Source organism: Callorhinchus milii, unplaced genomic scaffold (genome assembly GCF_018977255.1).
Source record: "Callorhinchus milii isolate IMCB2004 unplaced genomic scaffold, IMCB_Cmil_1.0 Scaffold2, whole genome shotgun sequence".
Classification (NCBI taxonomy): Eukaryota; Metazoa; Chordata; class Chondrichthyes; order Chimaeriformes; family Callorhinchidae; genus Callorhinchus; species Callorhinchus milii.
The window spans coordinates 124,291,343-124,312,264 of record NW_024704743.1 but is presented as its reverse complement, the minus strand read 5'-3'; the positions used below and the strand labels follow the sequence as shown (position 1 = coordinate 124,312,264).

General features: G+C 46.7%; 1 protein-coding gene across 1 annotated transcript in view; it reads left to right on the top strand.

Annotated features, from left to right (window-relative positions):
* The first annotated feature begins 471 nt into the window (after positions 1–471).
* Positions 472–20,922, top strand: part of LOC103190096 (anion exchange protein 2) — a 110,471-nt gene continuing 90,020 nt past the window's right edge. The window contains exon 1 of the mRNA XM_042346913.1: positions 472–541. The gene's annotated coding sequence lies outside the window, so the exon portion shown is untranslated. The remainder of the gene's footprint in view (positions 542–20,922) is intronic.

Genomic DNA, 20,922 nt, shown 5'->3' with positions numbered 1-20,922 from the left:
ATATTTGTGGGCGAACGCGGCAGCCAATTGCGCACAGCAATGTCCCACAAACAGTCGTGGATTGAAAATGACCAATTTATTATTGTTTTGGTTTTGGAGGATTATTATTAGGCTCTGTGTGGAGTAAGGAAACTTGCCCGAGGTTTCGCCCTCTGCCTGGAATTGAACTCAGGTCTCTCGCTCGCAAAGCGAGTGCTCTAACCACTGAGCTACAGGACTGCACATGATGGGTTAAAGAGTTGATTGAAGGCCCCCCCCTCCTCCTCTCCTGACGTCGAGCGTGCGTGCCCCCCCCTCCCGACGTCGAGCGTGCGTCCCCCCCCCTTCCTCTCCCGACGTCGAGCACGCTCGACGTCGGGAGAGGAAGGGGGAGGGACGCACGCTCGACGTCGGGACGCACGCTCGACGTGGCGGGGACGCACGCACGAGCGCACGAGCGCCCGCTCGCACGGCGTCAGTGAGGGGGGGGGGGGCAGAAGCTGCTGGAAGCCGATGAGAGCGGCGGGAGCGGGAACCAGACGCACAGCCGCTCGCTGCCCTGGTGAGGGGCCGTTATTATTATTGCTATCGTCTGTGCGAGGTGGTGGGGCGGGTGGGGGGGGGGAGGGGTTGTTATTATTTATTACGTGTGTTTATTAATTGCTATAATTATTGTGGGTGGGTGGGGGGGGGGTGAGGGGGTACGAGACATGTCCTGTTATTGTGGGGGGGGGGAGTGGGAGGAATGTCGTCGTCGACGTCGTTCTCCCCCCCTCCCACCCACCCACCCACCCGGGGGCTGAGGTGACCCTCAGGGACACCCCCTCTCGTCTCAGCCCCAGTTCAGCGCGACCCCCCACCCCCCCCCCCCTCCGGCTTCAGCCTCAGTGAAGCAGTAGCAGAGGCCCCAGGGTGGGAGGGGGAGGGTGGGGGGGGGGGGAGTGAGAGAGAAAAGGGGAAGGGCGAGAAAAAAAGGCAGCGAGGGGTGTGAGAGAGAAAAAGAGGGGGTGAGAGAGTTGGAAAGAAGGGATGAAAGAGGGGGAGAGGGGAGAGAGAGAGAGAGTCGGTGTGAGGGCAAATAGGGAGAGAGGGAGACACACGCAAAGAATATATGGGAGACAGTCAGAGAGGGTGAAGGGGGAGTGTTGAGAGAGAGCGAAGGGAGAGAGTGAGGAAGGGGAGGGAGAGAGAGGGTGAGTTGGGTGGGGCAGAGGGTGGGGAGTGCGGGGGGGAGGGAGAGAGAGGGAGTTGGGGGGAGAGAGAGGGTGAGTTGGGTGGGGCAGAGGGTGGGGAGTTGGGTGGGGCAGAGGGTGGGGAGTGCGGGGGGGAGGGAGAGAGAGGGAGTTGGGGGGGAGAGAGGGTGAGTTGGGTGGGGACAGAGGGTGGGGAGTTGGGTGGGGGTAGTGAGAGGGGAGAGTTGAGGGGTGGGGGAGAGAAAGGAAGGGGGAATTGAGGGGCGGAGGAATTGTTGCTCAGTTAGCGTGGGTCAAACGCTCTGAGGCATTCAAATGTGTGGACCTAAGCTGATCTGCTGGAGGACAGGGATCTGGGTGGGAATGGGGGGAGATAAACTCACAAAGCCTGGTCAGGGTGAGGACATACTGTGGAGTGTCTGGATGGTCCAGAGATTGTGAAGTTGGGGCGGGCAGTGAGAAAGTCAAGTTTGGGTCAGGGTCTCGGTTGATTTGGGGATGAGGTAGTGGTGGAGGTGGGCAGTTCTGCGGAGATGTAGGGTAGCTGCCTTGGTTAGTGCTGGGATGAAAGGTTTGAAGGAATGTTGATGGTCAAACTAAACGCTGAGGCTTGGCAGGAGCTGGAGTGAGTGACCGGAGATATCGATACAGTCATCATCTGAGTGAGGAGGTGCTGACGGGAGCCAGGTACGAGAGCCATGGAACAGGAATTGGTCCCAGAATAAACCCTTGAAGCATCCCACTTAGCTTGTAGGCTCGCTGCCCAAATGAGTACTCTCTGATACCTTCGCCAGTAGTCAATTTTGAGTCACAAGCATATCCAGTGATGTCAGTTCAAAGAATCTCCTGTGGTACTTTGACAAATACTTGTTGGAATTCTAAGTGTTATACAATAAATAATAATACAACAAAATTACATTTGTAAAGTGCCTTTCACATCGGGAGCCGTCCCAAGGTACTGGACAGAGATTTAGGGACCTGAGCTGGGGGTCAGGGCAGGTGGGAGGGGAGCAGGCAGATCGAAAGCACGGTCAAAGAGGAGGGTCTTGAGATGGATCTTGGAAGATGGCAAGGGAGGGGGCGAGGTGGAGGGACAGCGGGATGGAGTTCCAGAGGGTGGGGGCAGAGTGGCAGAAGGCCCGCCCGCCAATAGTGGGGTGAGCGAGGCGTGGACGTGAAGCAGACTGGAGCCCACTGAGCGGAGAGAGCAAGCAGGATGGTAGGGGTTTAGGAAGTCACAGAGGTAGGAAGGAGCAAGAGCATGGAGGGCTTTGAAGGTGAGGACCAGGATCTTGAACTGTATTCTCTGTGTGATGGAAAGCCCGTGGAGTTGGGTGAGGATGGGGGTGATAGGGTCACGGAGCCCATAAATCCAAGTTGTTGTAGTGCGGGAGAGGATGCGGGCTGTAGAGATAGTTGGTACTAAACCTTGTATTTGATTTAGCGCTTTATCACGTCGTTGAGACATCTCAAAAAGCGCTTCACAGGATATACTGTAAAGTGGTTTAACTATTTTGTGGGAAAAACACAGCAGCCAATTGCACACAACAGTCCCACGAACAGTCGTGGATTAAGTCTTATTATTTTTTGAAGTTTTATCATCCCAGAAAGTGATCTGCCAATCGACTAACAACTGGGTTCCAACTTACTGCTAGGTAACAGAGTCGTGTAGAGTAAGAAAACGTGCTTAAGTTTCACCCCGCCCAAGAATTGGACCCAGGTCCTCATGCTTGCAAGGCAAGTGCTCTAAGCAGGACTCTACAGGACTCCACTGTAAAGATGGTGAGCGTGGGCGTGAGATAGAGGTGTTTGGGGGCAGAATTCCAGAAGGCAGTGGCACAGTGGTTGAACGCTCTGGTGATGGTGGAGATAGGGTGTCGGGGAGAAGAGGGGGAAGGTTAGGGAAATTCTGCAATTCAGGATAATTGTGTCAGAATTTTCTTGAACTCCTGTAGAGGTTCTGTCCTGCAACCCTCTCTCTTCCTCCCACACCCTCAGCAGCTTAAGGGGATTTAAATCTGTCGCTTCTCAGTCAGTATATACAAACATGAATAGTACAAATAATAATATTTGCAGTTGATATAGTGCCTTTGAGACGTCTCAAGACGCTTCACAGAATATATTATAAAGTGAATTGACCCTATATTTTGGGGTGAAACGCAGCAACCTATTGCGCACAGCAATGTTTGGCAAACAGTCGTGGATTGAGGGGTCAAGTTATTATTTTTTTGAAGGGTTATTAACCCTGGAAAAACAATTCGCCAATCGACTGACAACCGGGTTCTTACTTACTGCTAGGTAAACTGAGGCGCGTGGAGTGAGGAAACTCGCGTGAGGAAACTCACCTAGCTGAGAATCGTACCCAGGTCCCCTCGCTTGCGAGGCAACTGTGCTAGTCATTACGCTACAGGCGTCAGTGTAGTCTTTACGTAAAGCCTTAGTTGCTTCTCTAATTCACTATATGATAAATTTAAGAGGCATTTGGCAAGTAATAATATTAAGGGATATGGAGAAAAAACAGGGACATGGAATTAGATTCTATGTAGACTTTTCACTGCTTTTTACTGTTTTAGAAGTGACTAGAAGTGTAAAATGTTCGTTTTTATTTGGTCAGCTGGGTGTCTGATAAATTCAGAAACTCATCGCCATGCTCAAGAGTATCCAAACCAGACTGCACATATAATAATCTATGCATTTGATTTATCGTTTTATCGTGTCAGGAGGATGTCTCAAAGCGCTTAATGAGACTTACTATAAAGTGCAGCGATTGCATTTTGTAGGTTATATAATGACTTCCACGTAGGATAGAGTTTCAGAGCTCTTCACAACAACAATATTGCACTTGTATAGTGCCTTTCATGTCGGGAGGATGTCCCAAGGTGCTAGACAGACAGAGTTACGGACCTGAGCTGAGGGTCGGGGTGGGGGGGAAGCAGGGAGATCGAAAACACGGTCACAGAGAAGGGTTTTGAAGGTGGCGACGGAGGCGGTGAGACGGAGGTACTGCGGGATGGAGTTCCAGAAGGTGGAGGCAGAGTGGCAGAAGACCCGCCCGCCGATAGTGGGGCATGCAAGGCAGGGGATGTGAAGCAGGCCGGAGCCCACTGAGTGAACAGGATGGTAGGGGCTTAGGAGGTCGGAGAGGTAGGAGGGAGCAAGACCATGGAGGGCTTTGAAGGTGAGGACCAGGATCTTGAACTGTATCCCCTGTGTGATGGGAATCCAGTGGAGTCAAGCGAGGATGGGGGTGATAGGGTCGCGGAGCCTAGTGTGAGAGAGGTCACGGGCTGCAGAGTTCTGGATGGTCTGCAGCCTGTGGAGGGAGGAGTTAGGGAGGCCGACAAGCAGTGAGTTTGCGTAGTCAATGTAATGAAAGTGTGTGTGAGGGTTTCGGCGGCCTGCGGTGTGAGACAACGGCGGAGCCGGGTGACGTTGCGGAGGTGAGAGAAGGCAGAATGGGTCATGGCGCAGATGTGGGGTAGAAAGGATAGTTGAGGGTCAAACAAGACTCCCAAGGTTCCAGACTGGCTTGGCAAGGTGGAGTGTGCAATCATGGATGGTAATGCTCTCAGCGCCTGAGGTGAGGAGGTGCTGGCAGGAGCCAAACAGGAGAGGCCTCGGTCTTGTTGACGTTCAACTGAAAAAAGTTAGCTCTTATCCAGGACTTGATGTCTGACAGATATTCTGTCAGGACAGCAGTGGTGCTGGAGTTGAGGGTGGAGGCAGAGAGAGAGTTGGATGTCATCCGCATATATGTGGAAGTTGACCCCATGTCTGTGGATGATGTCACCAAGAGGGAGCATATAGATGTTGCAGAGGAGGGGACCAAGGATAGAGCCCTGAGGAACACAGTGGCAGAGCCTGACTCTGAGTCGGGGGAGGGCGCATTACAGGTGGCTGTGAGCACGGTCGAAGAGGAAGGTTTTCAGGCAGGACTTGAAAAAGGAGAGAGGGGACAAGGCTGAGGGATTGAGGGAGAGTGTTCCAGATTTTTGGGGGTTAGTGGCTGAAAGTGTGACCTCCGATGGTGTGGAGGAAGTTGCGAGGGACGAGCAGGAGGCCGGTTGCCAGTCGAGCAGAGGTGCCGGGTGGTGGATTGGGAAGTGAGGGGGTTGGAGAGGTGGGGAGTGAGGGGGTCGGAGAGGTAGGGAGGTGCCAGAATGTGAAGGGATTTGAACACGAGTGTGAGGATCATGGTCGATTCGTTCGGTGATGGGGAACCAGTGGAGCCTGGGCCAGAGCTGGTGGGATGTGGATACGGAGTTTGGTCCGGGTCAGTATGCGGGCGGCAGAGTTCTGAATGAGCTGATCTTTTGAATAGTGGAGCTGGAGAAACTGGCGAGGAGTGCATTTGAGTAATCCAGGCGGGATGTGACAAATGCATGCACGAGGGTTTCGGCTGCATTTGGGGTAAGGTACGGTCGGAGGTGGGCAATGTGGCGGAGGTGGAGAAGGCGGTCCTGGTCAAGGACTGGATGTGGAGGAGGTAGGACAGCTGGGGGTCGAATCGGTCGCCTAGATTGCGCATTGGTGAGTCTAAAGGAGAGCCCAAGCGGCCCAGGATTGAGGAGTTCAGATCCACCGGAGTGAAGACGTTGACGAGAGCCAAGGAGTATGGCATCTTGTCCATATTCAGAAGCAGGAAGTTTACACGCATCCAGGTCTTGATGTCTGCCAGACAAACTGATAGAACATTGGCGGACCTGGAGTTGTACTGGAGGAGACGAAGTAGATTTGTGTCATCCACATTCATGTGGAAGTTTACCCCGTATCTGCGGATGACATAGGGAGCATGTAGATAAGGAAAGAAAGAGGGCCAAGGATGGAGGCCTGGGGTACCCCACAGGTGACCGGGCAGGGGTGGGAGGAGAAACCATTTGCCGAGATGAAATGGAGGTGGTTTACAGTTTGTTTCATTATTAAAACTGGTTTGCATTTCATCTTGGATGCCTGGTTGATCGTGGGATGAAATCAACTTGCATTTTAAAAGCTGTTGTGAATTCTGCTTCAACCAGCATTTTTTGGTCAGCTGTCTCGTGACCGAATAACTGTGTGTGTAAACAAAAATTCTTGTAACCTTTCCCTTTCCTTTTTGTGATGATGATCACTTAAATGAAATCCCTTCAGTTACCAATTCACCAACCGTTGAAAATAGTTTCTCCCTTTTCAAAATCTTTCCTAATTTGCTTGTGACCTTGTGAACTGGCCCATAAATAAAATGCAAACCGTTAAAGTCATATTCACGTTGTGTTTAAAACAACTATACATGATCAATACCAAATTACATTTACACAGCGCCTTTCACGATGGGAGGATGTCCCAAGGCACTGGACAGTCAGGGATTTGGACCCGAGCTGGGGGTTGAGATCCCCACATCACCTCTCCCTCATGATCCACCCCCCCACCCATCCCCCACTATACTCCTTCGACCCTATCTCTCCGTCCTCCCTCACCGCGATTGTTCGCAAACTCAAACCCACCACCTGCTCCCTCAATCCTATCCCCACCTTTCTCCTCACCTCCCAGCTTCACCTTCTGGCCCCTCTCCTGTCCGATGTCATCAACCTCTCCTTGTCCACCGGTTCAGTTACCACCGCCCCAAAGTCACTAATGACATTCTGAACATCTGTGATCATGGCTCCCTCTGCCTCCTTGTCCTCCTCGACCTCTCTGCTGCCTTCGACAGTGTCGACCACTCCATCCTCATACACCGCCTCTCCTCTTTATTTAATCTTCGCGGAACTGCCCTTGTCTGGTTTGATTCCTATCTTTCTCACCGTCTCCACTTTGTTGCCTCTTAACAGTTTCTCCTCCATCCCCCGCACTGTCATGTCTGGCGTCCCCCAGGGCTCTGTCCTTGTCTCCTCTTTAATATCTACATGCTCCCCCTTGGTGACATCATCCACAGACATGGGGTCAACTTCCATATGTACCCAGATGTCACCCAATTCTATCTTTCTGCCTCCACCCTCAACTCCAGGACCACTGCTGTCCTGACAGACTGTCTGTCGGACATCAAGTCCTGGATGAGGGCAAACTTCCTACAGTTGAATGTGAACAGGACTGAGGCCCTCCTGATTGGCTCGAGTCAGCGCCTCTGCACCTCAGGCTTTGGCAGCATCAACCTCCGTGGTTGGACACTACAACTCACCAAGCAAGGAACCCAGGTGACTTCTTCGACCCTCAATTGTCTTTTCTTCCCCACATCCAAGCCATGGAGGCCTGTAGCTCAGTGGTTAGAGCACTCGCCTTGCAAGCGAGACACCTGGGTTCAATTCCAGGCAGAGGGCGAATCCGTGGGCAAGTGTCCTTACTCCACACTCCTAATAATAATCCCTCCAAAACAATAACAAATTGGTCATTTTCAATCCACAACTGTTTGTGGGACATTGCTGTGCGCAATTGGCTGCCGCATTCACCCACAAATATACAGTCAATTCACTTTACAGCATATTCTGTGAAGCGCTTTGAGATATCTGGAAGGCGTGAAAAGCACTATGTTAAATGCAAGGATTATTATTATTATGACCCGCTCTGCCTTCCCTCACCTCCGTAACATCGCCTGACTCCGCCACTACCTCACCCCTCAGGCCTCTGAAACTCTTGTTCATGCCTTCATCACCTCCAGACTCGACTATGCAAACGCCCTACTTGTCAGTCTTCCAATCTCCTCCCTCCGCAGCTGCAGATAATCCAGAACTCTTGCATCCTTGTCCCTCTCCCGCACCAAACTCTGCGACCCCATCTCCCCCATTCTCGCCCGACTCCATTGGCTCCCTACCCTTCAGAGGATTCAGTTCAAAATCCTGGTCCTCACATATAAAGCCCTCCATGGCCTCGCCCCACCCTACCTCTGTGACCTCCTAACCCTCTACCAACCCGCCAGCTCCCTCCGCTCAGCCGGCTTCGGCCTGCTCCAGGTCTCCCGATCCACCATTGGCAGGAGAGCCTTCAGCCAATCTGCCCCCAACCTCTGGAATTCTATCACTCCAATCACTCCGCCTCGCCCCCCTCCTTAGCTTCCTTCAAGTCCCGCCTCAAAACCCTCCTCTTCGATCATGCCATCGGTCACCCTCCTTCCCCTCCCTTCTCCCCCCTGATCCCAGCTCGGGTCTGAAATGCTGTACACTGTCCAGCCCCTTGGGATGTCCTCCCTACTTGAAAGGCGCTATACAAATGTAATTTTGTTGTTGTTGAGATCAGAAGAGGTGGTTCGGAGGGTTACCGAAGGGGCGGTCGAAGAGGAGGGTATCGAGACGGGCCTTGAAGCAGGCAAAGAAAGGGGCGAGGCTCAGGGACTATGGGATGGAGTTACAGAGGCTTGGTTGCAGAAAAGCTGAAATCCTGACCATCATGGTGGGGCGGGCTGGGCGGGGGAAGTGGAGCAGGCTGGAACCTGCTGAGTGGAGGAAGCGGACAGGTTGATTTGGAGTTAGCAGGTCACAGAGGTAGGGAGGAGCAAGGCCGTGGAGGACTTTGAAAGCGAGGATGAGGATCTTGAACTCGATCCACTGGGGAATGGGGAGCCAATGATGTTGGGTGAGGATGGGGCTGATAGGGCCACGGAGCCTGGTGTGGGAGATGCTTTTGTAGCTAATAAAGAAGGTTACCTCTGACTCCATGCGCTTCCATTTTCACTAATAATATTTTGTGTGGAACCTTATCGAATGCCTTCTGAAAGTCTATATAAATGACATCTATAGATATTCTCTTATCTACCATTTTAATGACTTCCTCAAAAAATTAGATTAGTCAGCTACGACCTTCCCTTCACAAACCCATGCTTACGCTCTTTGTCTAGCTCATACCTGTCCAAGTGTTCAGTCACTCTGTTGCTGATGATGGAAACAGTCTAGAATGTGTGTGTTTATTTAAAAAAAACTTCTTACCTTTGCTTTTTGGTGATCTTAAACTAATGCCCTCTAGTTACAATTCAATAGAATGTTTTATAAGCTGTAATACATTAATGGTTTGGAATAGTGTCAAAGTGCCAACTTTAATAGTTAATGGTTAGCGTGTTTGTCATGAGAGATGTTACTAACTGAACAAACTTTATAGTGGGATTTTGTGGGATTTTACAGACTCCACCATAATTCAGATTTTTAATAATAATCATTTGATATAATGCCCTATCACATCATTGAGATGTCTCAAAGCGCTTCATAGGATATACTGTAAAATTAATTGACTATTTTGTGGATGAAACGAGGAAACAACAATTGCATTTATATAGCGCCCCTCACACGGGGTAGCAACCCAGAGTGCTTGACAGTGGCGGAGTCTGACCCCGAGCCAGAGGGAGGGGGAGGTAATTAACCGCAAGCACGATCAAAAATTAAGATCCTTGGGTGGCATTTGAAGGTGGGGAGTGAGAGGGCAAGGCTGAAGGATTGAGGGAGAAAGTTACAGAGTTTCAGGCCGTAGTGGATGAGGGCACGGCCACCGATGGTGGAGGAGGGCACGAGGGGCAATTAGGAGGCCGGAGCCAGCCGAGCTGAGGTTGTGGGAGGTAAGCAGATTGGATAGGTAGGGAGGTGTGATGGAATGAAGTAATTTGAAAATGAGTGTGAGGATCTTTAAATCGATCCTTTCGATGATTGGTAGCCAGTGGAGCCTGGCATGTACTGGTGTGATGGGGGTACAGAGTTTCATGTGGGTGAGTGTCCGTGTGGCAGTTTTGAATTAATTGTTACACAATTGAGCCACCAGTTCATATCCTAGTTCATCAACTTGGAATCTACGATATAATAATAATCCTTGCATTTGATATAGCACTTTATCACATCTCAAAGTATTTCACAAAATATATCCTAAAGTGAATTGATTGTATTTTTGTGGGCAAAACGTGGCAGCCAATTCTGTTTTTTATTTAGAGGTTATTACCCCCGGAAAGCGATCCACCAATCAACTAACAACCGGGTTCCTACTTACTGCTAAACAGAGGGGGTGTGGATTAAGGAAACTTGCCTAAAATTTTGCCCCACTCGGGAAACAAACCCAGGTCCTTTCGCTTGCGAGGCGAGTGCTTAAACCACTACGCTACAGGACTCCACCTTGATTAGCAAACAGAAATGTAAGTAGCTGTTGCTCAATCTCCACACCTCGGACCGGTGGAAGCATCGCTCGGAGGGAAGGACGTGTGTCCGAGCTGTATCCAGGAAGATGGTGGCATTGCTCACTGGCAACTTTTTAGCGCCTTAAACTTCGGGATGTCCCAGTGCTTTGGTGATGATGGAACATACCCATTGGGCCAGATGGCCTCATTCTCTGCTATAAACGTCTGTTACTTGGCCAAGTGCTTCTGTAAGGCATCCCCTTGGAAATGGTGTTAGTGTTGCCTCGTTGTGTTGTACAAGGGAACAGGCACCACTTTTTGTGTGTGTTATGATGTCATTGAGATGTCTCACAGCGTTTTACAGAATATATTGTGAAGTGGATTGACAGAATTTTGTGGGCAAAACACGGCAGCCAATTGTGCACATCAGTGTCCCACAAACAATCATGGATTGAGTTACCAAATTTTATTTAGAATCATAGAATCTTACAGAAGGAGGCCATCCTGTGTCGGCTCTTTGAAAGAGCTACCAACTGGTCTCACACCTGCACTTTTACTCCATAGCCAATTGTGCACAGCCAATTGCACATAGCAATCCCACTTGTAAAGATCTATACAAGTGCCCGTTGTCACAGCGCAGTGATTGTCTGACAGCCACTAGTTGCGGCTCTAGAGTAAATATTGGCATTTCACGCTGAGCTGTCTTGACTATCCACTCCCAGTGTTTAACTTACTTGTTCATGTCTTCTTGTGGGAACAGGAAGTCTTGTTGTGAGATGGAGGCCATTGCAACATAGTGTACACATTGCAACACCCCATATACCATGTAATGTGTAACTTGCAGATCTGTGGGGAGCCACTTCAGTTTTTTACAGCACTAATTTTACACAACAGCAAACCACAGACATCATAGTAACTGTAACCATGGACTGAGAAAAGGCCATTCAGCCCCCATTGAAGGCTGAGAAATTTAACAGGTAGCTGGACAAGAGTAATTGCCTGCTATATAATGGATTTCATCCGACTATCTCCATAGAGACTGCTTAACCCTTGAAGGTAATCAATAATAATAATAATAATCCTTGCATTGATACAGCACTTTATCATGTCATCGAGAAGTCTCAAAGGATATACTGTAAAGTGAATTGACTATGTTTTGTGGGTGAAACGCGGCAGTCAATTGCACACAGCAGTGTCCCACAAACAGTCATGGATTGAGTGAACAAATTATTTTTAAGGGCTTATTACCCCTGGAAAAGCAATCCACCAATCGACTAACAACCAGATTACTGCTAGGTAAACAGATGCATGCTAGATAAGGAAACTTGCTCAATGTTTTGCCCCACCTGGGAATCGAACCCAGGTCCTCTCGCTTATGAGGTAAGTGCTCTAACCACTGAACTACAAGACTCCAAACTGCACATTTCAATTTTAAGAGTGAATGGATTGTCAGTTCTGGGGTTAAAAAAAAGTGACAACGCTATAATTTTGAGGACTGCAAAACTGTGAAATTTATAATGTTACTCAATCTTCTGTCAATACTACCTGATCTGTTTTGTCTTAAGTACTGCACATTTAAACCATAGACATGTCAGATTCATGACATCACCCACAAAATATACAGTCACTGCACTTTACAGTATATTTAAACTAATTTTGAGAGGGGAAGGAAATCGGGATGTAGCATCAGAGAGGAGAAACAAGTTACAAACAAGGACACGAATCGGGAGCTGAATATTCCTGGCTACAGTATATTCAGGACGGATAAAGAAGCAAAAAATGGGGGTGGCAATATTGATTAAAGACATGGGTACGGCTCTAGAAAGGGACGATGTGCTAGAGTGTCCAAAAACAGAATGTATTTGGTTAGAGTTAAGGAGCAGAAAAGGAGCTATACTATAGACCACCAAATAGTGGGAAGGAGAGAAACGAGAAAATCTGCAAAACCAATAGACTAGTGATAATGGGAGCCTTCAATTATCCTAACATAGTCTATCAAAATAACAGTGTAAAGGGCAAGGAGGAGGAAAGATTCCTGAAATGTGTGCAGGATAACTTTCTGGATCAGTACGTTTCCAACTCAACGAGGAAGGGAAGCATTGCTGGGGAATGAAGTGGGGTAAGTGGAGCAGGTTTCAGTAGGAGAGGGTCTGAACAACAGTGATCACAATATCGTTATGTTTAGAGTACTTATGCAAAGGGACAAGGAGCAATCAAAGGTGAAGATACTCAACTGGAAAAGGACTAATTTTAGTGAGTTAAAAAGCGACCAAGCCAAGGAGGACTGGAAAGGAAGATTGGCAGGTAAAATAGCCAACGAGCAATGGGAAGCCTTCAAGGAGGAGATAGTTCAGGGACAGAACAAATACATTCCCACAAAGAGGTTAGGTAGGTCATCCAAACCTCCATGGATGCACAAGGAACTTGGGATTAGAATAAAACAGAAAAAGGAGGCTTATGATAAATGTCAGGTCCAAAATACAGATAATAATAATGATAATCCTTGCATTTGATATAGGGCTTTTCACATCTTCTAGACGTCTCAAGGCACTTCACAGAATATGCTGTAAAGTGAATTGACTGTATATTTGTGGGCGAAAAATACAGAAGATAATCAAATAGAATATAGAAAGTGCTGAGGAGAACTGAAAAAGGTAATAAGAGGGACAAAGAGATTGTATGAGAAAAGATTAGCAGGTAACATAAAAGGGAACTCTTAAGGTATTTTATAAGCATATAAAAGGTAAGGTAAAGGTAGGTGGAGGCAGTGAATGAGTCAAAAGTTAGTCAAAGGTAGAGTGGAGGTATGGCTGACATACTGAATGACTACTTTGCACCTGTCCTCACAAAAGAAGAAGGATGCAGCCAATGAAACCGTATTGGAGAAGAGGGTAGAGAAATTGGATAAGATAAGAATAAACCGAGAGGTACTAAAAAGGTTGTCGGTGCTCAAGGTAGATAAGTCACCTGGTCCAGATGGGATGCATCCCAGGTTACAGAGGGAAGTAAGGGTGGAAATAACGGAGGCTCTGGCCACAATCTTTCAATCCTTGCACACCGGGGTGGTGCCAGAGGACTGGAGGGTTGTAAATGTTACTCCCCTGTACAAAAAGGGGTAGAAGGGTAAACCCGGGAACTACCGGCCAGTCAGCCTAACGTCAGTGGGGGGGAAACTTCTAGAGACTATAATCCGGGGCAAAATAAATTTTCACTTAGAAAAATATGGGTATTGATAAAGTGCCATATAAGAGACTTGTAGCAAAATCGAAGCCTCCGATATTAAAGGGACAGTGGCAGCCACTGCTGTGTTTGATCTATATAAATGACCTGGACTTGGGTATATGGAGCACAATTCCCAAGTTTGCAGTTGATAAGCTAGGAAGCTAAGCTAGGAAAAGTAGTAAACAATGAGGAGGATGGTAGCAGACTACAATGGCATGGACTGGTAACACGGGCAGACACGTGGCAGATGGAGTTTAATGTGGAGAAATGGGATGTGATGCATTTTGGGAGGAAGAATGTGGAGAGGCAATATAAGCTGATGGTACAGTCTTAATGGGGGTGAAGGGACAGAGAGACCTGGGGGTCATATAGTAAATATTTGATGGTGGCACTATAGGTAGATAAAGCTATTAAAAAAAGGATATGGGTTCCTAGGCTTTATAAATAGGGGCATAGAATACACAAGTCAGGAAGTTATGATGAACCTTTATATAAAACACTGGTGGGGCCTCAGCGAGAGACTGCGTGCAGTTCTGGGCCCCATACATTAGGAAGGATGTCAAGGCATTGGAGAGGGTGCAAAGGAGATTGACCAGAATGGTACCAGGAATGAGGGACTTCAGTTATCAGGAGAGGTGAGAGAAGCTCGGATTATTCTCCTCGGAGCAGAGAAGGTTAAGAGGAGACTTAATAGAAGTTTTCAAAATTATGAGGGGATTTGATAGGATGAACAAGGAGAAACTATTCCCACTGGCGGGTGGTTCGGTAACCCGAGGACACCCATTTAAAATAGTTGTTAAAAGGATTATTATTATTATTATGAGGGGATTCGATAGGGTGAACCAGGAGAAATTATTTCCACTGGCCAGTTTATCAAATGCAAGTATTATAATAAAGGGGTGAGAGCCAAGTGGGGATGTGAAGATGACCAAAGGCCTGGTCAAAGAGGAAGGTCTTGAGACTGACCTTGAAGGAGGCAAGGCGAAGGGACCCTGGGAAGATGTTACGGAGCGTGGGGGCAGATAGGCTGAAAGGCGCAATGGAGTTTACAATCTAAAAAGATTCTCAAAAGAATTTATAAGTAGCAGATCCTTCAGGTATCCAAATGCATTTGGAGGACACCCCCCCCCCCCCACCCCCTCCTGAACTTCACTTGCACACTGATCTTTGGAGTCCTGTGCTGTAGATAACTTCCAGGTGTGTTTCCCCATGTGACAGTCACCCGGCTGACTACCCCAAAATGTGTCTCATTATATAGCATCTTTCATGTCAGGAGGATGACTCAAAGTGTTTCACAGGATTCAGTGTAAAGTGTAGTAGGAGCCCTGTAGCGAAGTGGTTAACATGTTCACCTCATAAGCGAGAGGACCTGGGTGGAGTGAAACCTTAGGCAAGCTGTGCCTGATTTCCCCCACAAAATATATAGCCAATTCACTTTTTACAGTATATTCCGTGAAGCGCTTTGGGACGTCTAGAAGACGTGATAATGCGTTATATCAAATGTTAGTATTATTATAATTGGCTGCTGCGTTTCACCCACAAAATATACTGTCAATTAGCTTTACAATAAACTCTGTGAGGCACTGTAAGACATCTAAATGACAAGATAAGACTCAATATCAAATGCAAGGATTATTATATTACCTCGTGTGAAGCCAGGTGATGGGCACCCGAGTTGAGTTCCGGGAGGTCAGGCCTGCAGGAAGCATTGTTTGCCAATCTGCGAATCTCACAAGAGTCAAATGATGTGATTGTCTGGAACACGGTGTTCTGTGTTGTTTGGGAAGCAGACAATTAGCCTTTAATGTTATGAGAGACCATTAATAGGGTGGCAGCATCCAGGGGGTTCATAAGCACCGGTCACAACAGACGACACGGTATTTAAGGCAAATTTCCTTAATCCACATACCTCTGTTTACTTAGCAGTAAATAGAAACCTGGTTGTTAGTCAACTGGAGGGTCGCTTTCCGGGAGTATTGATAGTATATCCTGTGAAGCACTTTGAGACATCTCGAAGATGTCATAATGTGCTATATCAAACGTAAGGACTATTATTATAACCCAAGTCTTCAGTACTCCTGCTCTCCAGAATTCTCATCGAAAATCTTTTTCTTTTGCAATTTCTCTCCCTGCTTTCAAAACCGTTGGTCGACGCCTTTTAACTGCTCCTCTGCCAGTTCCCCCCCCCCATTGTTAGGATACGGTTTGAGGCACTAAAGGCACTATCCAAATGTAAGTTGTTTTTTCTGCTCTCTCAAGATTTTGGGGAAGTTGGCATGTACACCCATCCTGAGAAGGTTCCTGTCTCTAACTGCTGCACTCCTTGTGGTGGTGCTGCTACCACAGGGTTGTTTGCTAGAGAAATGTGTGGTAGGGGAAGAGGATAAATGGATAGCTCTTTCAGAGAGTTGGCAGGGGCGCAGTGGGCCAAATCCTCTTTGTGGGCTATAAATCGCTTCACGGAATATACTGTAAATTGGATTGACTGTGTATTTTGTTAGTGAAGGAGATGGCTTCAGCTCGGTGGAATCTTAACATGACAGCTCAAATTATTTCAGAAATGTTGGTGATTAAATAGTGGCTTAGATGTTGTAGCATTCATTGCTGATCTGATTGCTTGAGTCTTTTTGAGACAGTAACAGAAATAAACTTGTGAGCACAAAACCAAGGACAGACTAGTCCGATGCTATGCGTGTGTGTACATGCATGGGAAGGATAAATAATAATAATCCTTGCATTTGATATAGTGCCTTATCGTGTCATTGAGACGTCTCAAAGTGCTTCATAGAATATACTGTAAAGTGGATTAACTATTTTTTGGAAGAAACACAGCAGCTAATTGCGCACAGCAATGTTCCACAAACTACCGTGTGTGAATCATGACCCTGAATGTGTTGGAGATGTGATGTGGATAGTCTTGAAACCTCCATTAACCTCACCTGTGTCTTAACGTTTAAGGTGGCACAGAATAGTGGGAATATTCTTGAAGCAGGTTGCTCAAGAACCGCTGAATGTATTCACGAGGAAACTTAATGGGTGGATGATAAAGAAGGGAATAGAAGGGGTCAGGAGAGGGGATTAGGAGGAGTGGAGGCTTCCGTGGAGAATAAGCACCTGCAAGGATTTGTTGGGCCTTAGCTGCAATTCTTATGTAATTCTATGCAGAAAAACAGCGTTCAATTCACTTTACAGTATATTCTGTGAAGCACTTTGAGACAATCTCGATAAGGCGCTGTATTATTCCAAACTGAGACTGAATTTAAGAACTTTTCAGAATTTTCCACCATCTTAGCTTTTGAGACAAAAGGGTCTCAGGCTAAGACTAAATGGATTTTCGAGCCTTTGAACTTCAAAACTAAGGCCAGCGACTTCCAGCTGTGATAGAGTGCCCCTCCCTGTGCCGCGGTTTGGTCAAACTTAATATCAAATTGTGATTGGCCAACTGCACAAGAAAAAACGTATTTCATTTTGACCGACTATTTAAAAAGCAGATCATATTTTGAGCTGTGGTGAGATCTGAGTGTCAGTTCAAGGCAAAGGGATATCCTGGAAGAGTTGAAGAGCCATTGTGGCTTAAGCAGTGATTGGTGGTGGGACCCTTCTTATCTTGGGACCCCAAGAGATGCAGTGGATACTCTGTCTTTCTTACTTACCTCAACACACCAATGTCAGTGGGATCCAGAATCCCACAGCTAAATTCATAGTTTTTATGGTTAAAAAAATTAATAAAATTTGTTAATAAACATTTGTAGTTTAGTGGTTAGGGCGCTCGCTTTGCAAGCGAGAGGACCCGGGCTTGATAAATCCTAAGGCAAGTTTCCTTACTCCACACGCCTCTGTTTACCTTGCAGTAAGTAGGAATCCATTTGTTAGTTGTTTGGTGGATCGCTTTCCATGGGTAATAATCCCTTAAAAAAATAAAAATGATAATTTGGTCACTCAGTGCACCATGGTTTGTGGAACATTGCTGTGCGCAATTGGCTGCTGTGTTTTGCCAAAGAATATACAGTTAATTCACTTTACAAATATTTTGATGATGTGATAAAGTGCCATATCAAATACAAGGATTATTATCATTATAATAGTCATGGATGGTAAAGAGTGAGTTAAACCGATACATTATAATTAATTGCATTTTTTTGTTATAGTAGCTCCAAGATAAAAACCTTATCAGGAATCTAATTAATTCTATGTTTACTCACATTATAACAAAACATGCTGTACCATGGCTGTGCTGTACTTGCATCCAGTATACAGCCTTATCTCGTCAGAGTGCTTCACAGTGTGCGTAAGTTTGAGGTTTGCAGAGACGTAAGCTGGTAAATAATAATAATAATAATAATCCTTGCATTTGATATAGCGCTTTTCACGTCGGGAGGACGTCCCAAAGCGCTTCACAGAACACACTGTAAAGTGAATTGACTGTATATTTGTGGGCGAACGCGGCAGCCAATTGCGCACAGCAATGTCCCACAAACAGTCATAGATTAAAAATGACCAATTTTATTATTGTTTTTGGTTTTGGAGGGATTATTATTAGGCTCTGTGTGGAGTAAGGAAACTTGCCCAAGGTTTCGCCCTGTCTGGAATTGAACTCAGGTCTCTCGCTTGCAAAGCGAGTGCTCTAACCACTGAGCTACAGGACTCCACAATAATAATCCTTGCATTTGATATAGCGCTTTTCACGTCGGGAGGACGTCCCAAAGCGCTTCACAGAGTACACTGTAAAGTGAATTGACTGTATATTTGTGGGCAAACGCGGCAGCCAATTGCGCACAGCAATGTCCCACAAACAGTCGGGGATTGAAAATGACCAATTTATTATTGTTTTTGGTTTTGGAGGATTATTATTAGGCTCTGTGTGGAGTAAGGAAACTTGCCCAAGGTTTCGCCCTCTGCCTGGAATTGAACTCAGGTCTCTCACTTGCAAAGCGAGTGCTCTAACCACTGAGCCACAGGACTCCACAGGTGTAAAGGTGGTTACAAAGGGACGTTCTCTGCTACAAGGCATATTTGAAGGAGAGATCATCACTGTTAAATGTTCCGAGCTGCTTCTTACATGGAGAGCATTGTGTAAATGCAAGATGGTATTAATAATAATGCTTGCATTTGATACAAGGCCTTGTGTCGTTGAGACGTCTCATAGCGCTTCACAGTATTTACTGTAAAGTGAATTGATTGTATTTTTGGGAGAAAGGCGGTAGCCAATTGCTCACAACAATGTCCCACAGATAGTTGTGGATTGAGTGACCAAGTTATTAGTATTTATTTTGAGGAATTATTATCCCAGAAAGCGTTCATCCAGTTGACTAGCAACCAGGGTTCTGCTTACTGCTAGGTAAACAAAGGTGGAGTAAGAAAACTTGCCTAAGGTTTCACTTTGCCCAGGAATCAAATAATCCTGTGATTATTTGTGAGGCGAGTGCTCTAACTACTATGCTACAAGACTCCCAAGTTGTTGTTGTAACTGAAGGACTTCACCTCCCAATGCACTATATATGTATGGTTGGATGGATGAAGAGCTGAAGTCCTATGCGGGGTTCAAACCCATTATCATGTGACCAGCGGCTAGAGTGCTGTGTACTTAACCAGTGGTATTTCTCTATCCATCGGCACTGGGTCATTGAGTGGAGCACAGCACAATCCTGTTTGTTAGGCAGTGTGGTTGTTCTATTTTGGTCTTTAATGATGGCTTTGACATTCTCTGTAAGTTCACAATTTAGGCTGACGCTCATTGCTGATCCTCCTGCCTTGACTACTCCAATGCCTTCCTTGCTGGTCTCCAGCTCCACCACCCACAAACTACAACTGACCCAGAAACTCAGCCACCCACCCACACTAAACTTTGTACACCATCACACCAGGCTCCACTAGCTCCCCGTCATAAAACAGATCGATTTCAAGATCCTCACGCTCGTCTACAAATCACTTCATTCCCACCTTTCTGATCTGCTTACTCCTCACTTCATGACCTGCTGCCTCCACTCAGCTGGTTCCAGCCTCCTGCTTGTCCCTCTTCCCCTCAGCACCACCATCGGCAGCCGCATTTTCAGCCACTACGCTTTAAAGCTTTGGAACTCGTCCCTCAATCTCTCTGCCTTGCCCCCTCCTTTCCCTATTTTAGATCACGACTGAAGACCTTCCTCTTTGATCATTCTTACAGTCACCTCCCACTCACCGGCTTAGAGTCAGGCTCCACCACTGTTAACAGCTCCGAGATGCTGCTTCATGTGAAGAACGCTCTATAAATGCAAGTTGTTGTTGAGGCACAGGACAGGAGTGAAATTCTTGCAGTGAATGTTGAAGATTGCATGACATGAAAAGAGAAGGGAATTTCTCCCAGGATCCTGGCCAATAATCCTCCAAATAAATTGGACGCACCTTCACGCTGTTTATGGAACCTTACTGTATGCAAAATAGCTGCCATGTAGCATCCAGAAACACTCACCGTATCTCATGGTAATTACTTGTGAAGTCTTTTGAGACATTTGAACATGATCAGGCGTAGTAAAAATGTAACTATGTTCCACAGCCTGAGAAAGTCCCACAGACCTGATTCTCATCACTGCCTTACGTAAAAGACGGAAAACAAGTGTTTATTACGAGCTAATCTTTCCAAATGTTTCAGCGATTTATTTGAACAAAGCAGCTTAAGAATGATTTATTTTTTGCTCTAGCTCTTGAAGTATAAAAATTCTCATGGTTTTACCTCAAGACCATTGAATTAATATTTTAAAATCCTGTAGAAATTTGGGAAAGTCTTAAATTCGCACACAAAGTAAACAGTCAATTCACTTGACAATATACTCTGTGAAGCTCTTTGAGACGTCTCAACAACTTATTCATTGCCTAGGCTGCCATTTCAGTGCAGTGCTGGCGCATGTTTCATTGTGGAGGTGGCGTCCTTTGAATGAGACGTTAAATGATGGTCCTGGCTGCCTGTTCAGGTGAATGTTAAAGTTCCCATAACACTTTATCAAATGCAAGGATTATATGAATAGATATGTAATAATCCTTGCAAGGATTATTATTGTTTGATATAACCGCTTATCACATCTTCGATATTCTGAGATGCCGTCCGGGGTGGACGGCGCTATATAAATCCACGTTGTTGTTGTTGAGAAGTCTCGGAGAGCTTCAGAGAATATACAACAACAACAAGATTCCATTTATTGAGCGCCTTTCACGTCGGGAGGACGTCCCAAGGCGCTGATATACTGTAAAGTGAATTGACTGTATATTTTGTGGGTGAAACGCGGCAGCCAATTGGGCACAGCAGCGTCCCACAAACTCTACTTGTCCCTCGTGCCCCTCCATTCCACCGTTGGTGGCCGTGCTTTCAGCCATACACCCCGAAACTCTGGAACATACTTCCTATATCCCTCCGCCTTGCATCTTTCTTCCCCATTTTCAGGTCGCACCTGAAAATCTTCCTATTCGACCGTACCTACGGTCACCTCCCCCCGGCTCAGA